Here is a 6057-nt window from a genome sequence, read left to right on the forward strand (position 1 = left end):
GGGAAAGGAGAAATAGAAATGGTTTAATCATATCCTGCTTGCCTCTACCTCCCACCTATCTCCTTCACCTTATCTCCAGCACTCCACCCATCTACAGCGAGACTGAGGTTGCTCAGACGTGCCATCACTTTACCTCCTGGTCTCAGCACAAACTATTCCCTCTGCCTGGAAACCCCCTCACCTCACTTTTTTGCCTGCCCAAGACCTACACATCTGGGGTTATGAATCTGCCTCTTGCAGGAAGCTTTGGCTGACCACTGTGTGAACCTTTATCGCACTGTCTTGTTCACTTATTTTTCCTCCTGATTATTATGTGACTCCCTTAAAGGTTTGCTGTTGCATTCCTAGAGGTTAGCATAATGCCTCACACCCAGATAGAACCCAATTAATGTTTGTTAAACAAATGAGTGGCTCTGGAACAAACCCTAATAGCGGATGTCAGAGTCAGGGAAACTGTGGCATAAGACATGGAAAATGATGATAGGCCTGGGTGCTCTCAATGTTGCTTGAAAGGGATCGAAAACTCATTTTTCTCAGGAGAAGGTGAAACAACTACCCTCGCCTCAGGCTGCCTCCCCGGCCCCAGGTCTAGAATCTGCAAGCTCCTGTGGTTAGACAACACTCCTTTACAGGCCAGGAGCTTACGAACCTGTAGGAGCCAGCAGGTGAATTGGGGGCCGTTTGTTTTCTCTGTGAATAAAGGCCCTGGTCCTCTTTGTTGCCCACACAGTAGCTGCTTCCAGGATGTCATTTCTTCATTTCAGATTCGGGGGAGGGAGCAGAAAGAGAAGAGAAGGAGGAAGCGAAGATTTGGATCACAATTTCAACTAAGACTGTGCCCTAGTGACTTTTAAACTAGTACTTTTTTTTCCATTTTAAACGATTTATGCGGGTGGGAATGTAAGTTGATATAGCCACACTGGAAAATACTTCGGCATCTCCTAGGAAAGTTGAACGGGAGCATGTGGTGGGATCAGCTATTCCTCCCCCTCACTGTGCTTCCAAGCCACCATGCAGGAGCATCACCAGGAGAGCTTCTTAAAATGCAGATTCCGACCCCAGTGTGTCTCGGGATATAATGTAGGCACAGGGCACCTGGGAGCCTTGTTAAGAAGCAGCTTTTAATGCAGTGGTTCGCCACCTTGGCTGCACATTACAATCACATGGGAATCTTTTTAAAATCCTGATTTCCGGGCCTCCCCCTCCGGAAATTCTGTTTGTTATGGGGTGGGGCCACAACATTAGTAACGAAGAAACAGAATCTCCGGAGGATGCGGCCCAGAAATCAGGCTTTTAAAAAGATTCCCAGGTGATTCTAACGTGCAGCCGAGGTTGAGAACCACTGTTTTAATGGCAAAGAGCAGCCTCCCTACATGAGTCAGGGAACCTGTGCGAGAATGTTTACAGCTACGTTACTCATAATGACCAAATTGGAAACCGCCCATTGGCAGTGACAGTGCAGACCAAATGTGCTGTATTCATGCAACGGAGGTCACGAGAGAGTGAAAATGAATGAGCTACAGCTGCCTGCAGCAACCTGTTCCATCTCACAGACTTAAAGATGTGAAGCAAAGTTGCTCATATAGTTCAAATGGTGGCCAGACTCAGCAACATGTTATCTGGGCGGCAAAACTATTTTTAAATCATCCGCAAAATTAGAAGTCGTGGAACAAGGTGGCAGAAGGAAAGAGAAGCTCATGGATGGGAACATGTGAAGGGTTTCCTTGGTACAAAGAATGTTCTAGATCTAAAGTTGGTGGTTACATGAGTGTTCGTTTTAGTCCTTAAATTGCACATTAATGTTTTATACACTCTTGTCTGTGTGCCAAGTTTTATTATTTGTTTCAAAATTTAAAAACTCGGAAGATTGCAGAAAGGCATGTACCTATGTAGCAAGATGTCAGTCACTCAGACAATCACATCACAAATATTGCTGCCCTGTCCTCAGGGATAACTCCTGTGACCAGGGTCCCTGGTCTCCTCCGCATTCACAAGTGTGTGTGTGTGTGTGTGTGTGTGTGTGTACAGGGTGTGGCAAAAGTAGGTTTACAGTTGTTCATATAGAAAATAATACGCTAATTAATAAATACAAGAATCAACTGTTTTGCATACTCACAACTGTAAACATAATTTTGCAAACCCTATATATATTATAAATTTTATAGAGAGAGATGCTGTTAGAGCAATATGTACTTACATACATATATCTACATACACACAGCAGCATAATTTGTGTTATTTGAACATTTGATTTATATATCTTGAAGAATATTCCCTATCAAAGCACACAGAAATATATTATTCTTTTTTATGGTCATATAGAATTTATTCCATTGTATGACACAACCACAATTTAGTTATTTATTTCTTTTTAACTATAAAGAGTCTGTGAATACATTTTTTAAAGGAAGTACAGTGGGGCCTTGACTTACGAGTGTCCCAACTAACGCGTTTTTTGAGATACCAGCTGACTCTTGGCCAATTTTTTGCATTGAGTTGACAGAGTAATTTGAGTTAATGAGCTCCTTGGTCTTGGAACGAATTAAACTCGTAAGTCAAGGCCCCACTGTAATACTGTATTACGAATACACAGACAATTTAGGTTCCTCAATCCTTCTGCCCTCCCCCTCAAAGCTGCTCCCCTGTCCCCACCTTGCTTAACACATAGCCAGTGTGTTGCCTTCCAATACCTTTTTGTCCTGGATTTTCATGTTTCCGTATTGGAAATATATGTAGATTTGAATGTGTGTATATCTGGGGGAACTTGCTGGGTTTTCAGTGCAGTAGAGGTGGGACTTAAGCCAGGCTTGTATACAGAAATCTGGCTGGTTACTTTTATTTGCTGCCTGGCACTCGACCGTGTGGCTAACCCTCACTTTAATCGAACCACTGCCCTGTGACTGGGCATTTAGTTTGTGTCTCAATTTTTTTTGCTATGGCAACGATGTCACAACAAACATCCCTGGACACACTTCTTCGTGCGCATGCGAAGATGTTTCTCTGGAGAAGACTAGAGGGAAAGGACAATTAATTGCTAGATCATTGGCGGGGCACATTTAACACTTCATGCCAAATTGTCCTCCAAAGTGACTACAAACATTCACGCTCCTGCTGGCAATGCATTGGGAGACCAATTACCCTGCACTCCTGCTAACAGTAGAATGCTATCAGCCTTCTTAATATTTATTGATCTGGTAGGTGGGAAAAAAAAAGAGGAATTCCTGGCTATTTAATATTCACTCCTCATAATTAGCGAGGCTGAGCGCCTCGTGCACGGCTGCTGCCCAGCATCCACACTGAACAAGATCTCCAGGTCGTTCTTCCCGTTCAAGTCTGAGCAGCACAGAAATCAGAATCGGATGCTTAACAAGGTCCCCAGGTGATCCGTGCCTGTTACTCTCTGAGGCACCGGAGTCAGAATCTGCATGTTAGCGAGGTCCTGGCTGATTCTCATGCAGGCACACGTGAGAGTGCAGGGCGGGGCAGGAATGGAGGGATCATAGCATATGCTCACCTTTACTAATTCGTGTTTAGTCTTTTTATTCGGGCAGGATATAAAACAGTATTTCAGTTTATTTCAACTTGCATGTCTTTAATCATATGAGAGCTTGGACATTTTAAAAAATTTTTATAAGCGCCCTGACCGGTTTGGCTGTGGACAGAGAGTCAGCCTGCGGACTGAAGGGTCTCGGGTTCGATTCCGGTCAAGGGCATGTACCTGGGTTGCGGGCACATCCCCAGTAGGAGGTGTGCAGGAGGCAGCTGATCGATGTTTCTCTCTCATCGATGTTTCTAACTCTCTATCCCTCTCCCTTCCTCTCTGTAAAAAATCAATAAAATATATTTTAAAAGAAATTTATTTCATAAGCCAGGTTTTCCTTTCTGGGAACCAGCTAGTCAGTGAATCTCGTTACTTTGCTCGGAACACACCAAAGCTGATCTCCTTGGAGCCTTTGCTGTTGTTTCCTCTCCCAGGATGCCAGCTCCCTGGTTCTTCCCAGGGCTTTAGCTGTAAAGGTCCCTCTAGACCAGCTCAGATACCCCCCACCACCACCAAAACCACCCAGTGACCCTCCATCACCATCCCATTTCATCTTTTTTTTTAAATATACTTTATTGATTTTTTACAGAGAGGAAGGGAGAGAGAGATAGAGAGTTAGAAACATCGATGAGAGAAACATCGATCAGCTGCCTCCTGCACATCCCCCACTGGGGATGTGCCCACAACCAAGGTACATGCCCTTGACCGGAATCGAACCCGGGACCCTTCAGTCCGCAGGCCGACGCTCTATCCACTGAGCCAAACCGGTCTCGGCAATCCCATTTCATCTTGATCGTAGTGCCCATTGTTATCTGAAATGACCTTATGCATGACCTCATTCATTCATTCATTCATTCATTCTTCATTCCTTCCTTCTCTGACTGCCCTGCTGGTCTTGTTGGTCTGGCATATCACTCTACAGTATATCCAACACCTGGAACAGACCAGGAAGTCGTGTGGGTCAAAACATTGTTAGGAGATGAATAAATAAATTAATTCCTGGCCGATGAAGAAATAAGATTAGCTTCTGTCTAGATGTACACCCCATTTGGGAATCACTTGTACCTGGATCATTCAGTCCTGTATCCATCGTGGAGAACTGTAGTGGTGATCACAGAAGTCAAATGAGGTGGCTTAGGGGAGCACGAGCCAGGGGAGGTGAGCGCACCCCCAGGAGGCCTGGGACAATCAGAGAGATGATGATAACTTATTTTTATCTATTTCTCTTGGAAAATAAGGCAAATACTTGAGCAGTGTTAAATGAGTAGTATTAAATTCCTCACATATATATTGGAACTGTTATAGAAAGCATGGGAAACATGAAATTCAGAAGGGCAGGGCTGAGTAATGTCAACACAGGCTTGTTTGTGTCCGATTAATTTCCATGTAAAACAATATCTGTGCCTAGTCAATTGGAAGCACCAATTCTAGATAAGTGTTAGCTATTATTATAGGTAACTGTAACTCTTCCTCTATGGTTGTAAATAATAATTAACACGTAGAGAGTACTGCCTCTGTACTGCACATAGCCCTGTGTACTGTACACACATGAATCTGTCCTCACAACCACTCCAGTTATTGCATTGCCTTGTTATTGATGAGAAAGTGGGGCACGGAGCAGCTTTCTCAAGGCCACAGAGCGACAGAGCCAGGATTCTACTCTGGCGGCTCCCAGGAGCACTTATCATTCCGTGCCACTGCCTCCGGGCTTCACAGTGCTCTGGAAAGAGGTGTGGAGTGACCAGGAGAAGCTTTGCATAGTCCAGAGGTGCCCCATCATCTCTTGGCAAAATACTTAACGAGTTGTCAAAACTACAGATATTCTCCATCTTTCTTTTATGAAGTGACGAGTGTTGAAAATGTATTAACTTTCTCCATGAAGAAAGGAGACTACTTAACCTTTAAAAAAAAAAATCCAGGGTAAAGGTGATATGTAAAGATTGACTAATTAATGCATTTATAATTCGCACTCTCCCTGGCAAATGAGTTTCTCAACCTTGGCTGCACATAGGAATCACCCGGGGTCTGAGATGCCCTGATTAATATACATTAGGTTCTCGGGTTATGTCAGAGATCTGTTCCTATGGCGTGACGTAGCCACAACATTAGTAACAAAGAAACAGAATTTCCGGAGGATGAGGCCCAAAAATCAGGATTTTTAAGTAGATTCCCAGGTGATTCTAATGTGCAGCCAAGGTTGAGAACCACTGTCCTCTGGGGAGCAAGAAAGCCACCCCCATCCCAGGTGTTTGCTTGCTCCCAGGTGGAGTTGTTGCTGAAGGCGGGGCTGTGCCCGGAGCTTGCCAGGACCTGATCATCACGTGTAGCCCGAGTTAAACAGACCCAGGATCAGCTCCGAGTCCGGGAGTGGTCTGGGAACCTGTGTTCCCAACACCTCCGCGGGCGGGGGTTCCGCTGTGGCGAGCGGGGCCCCTGAGGTTTCTCCGGCCCGGAGAACCGCCTGCTGTGCGGTTACTGTCGTTGACAGACCCTAGGGGACCGCCTGCGAGAAGAGC

The 6057-nt window shown here is 45.0% G+C and overlaps 1 long non-coding RNA gene across 1 annotated transcript in view; it reads right to left on the reverse strand.

Annotated features, from left to right (window-relative positions):
- Nucleotides 1–4329: 4329 nt before the first annotated feature.
- The window catches only part of LOC107184640, a 5458-nt gene continuing 3730 nt past the window's right edge, over nt 4330–6057 (reverse strand). Inside the window, exons 2-3 of the long non-coding RNA XR_001515540.1 lie at nt 4607–4720; nt 4330–4475 (exon numbers count right to left, since the gene is read on the reverse strand). This is a non-coding gene — a long non-coding RNA (uncharacterized LOC107184640). The remainder of the gene's footprint in view (nt 4476–4606; nt 4721–6057) is intronic.

Source organism: Myotis davidii, unplaced genomic scaffold, assembly GCF_000327345.1.
Source record: "Myotis davidii unplaced genomic scaffold, ASM32734v1 scaffold27, whole genome shotgun sequence".
NCBI classification, from domain to species: Eukaryota; Metazoa; Chordata; class Mammalia; order Chiroptera; family Vespertilionidae; genus Myotis; species Myotis davidii.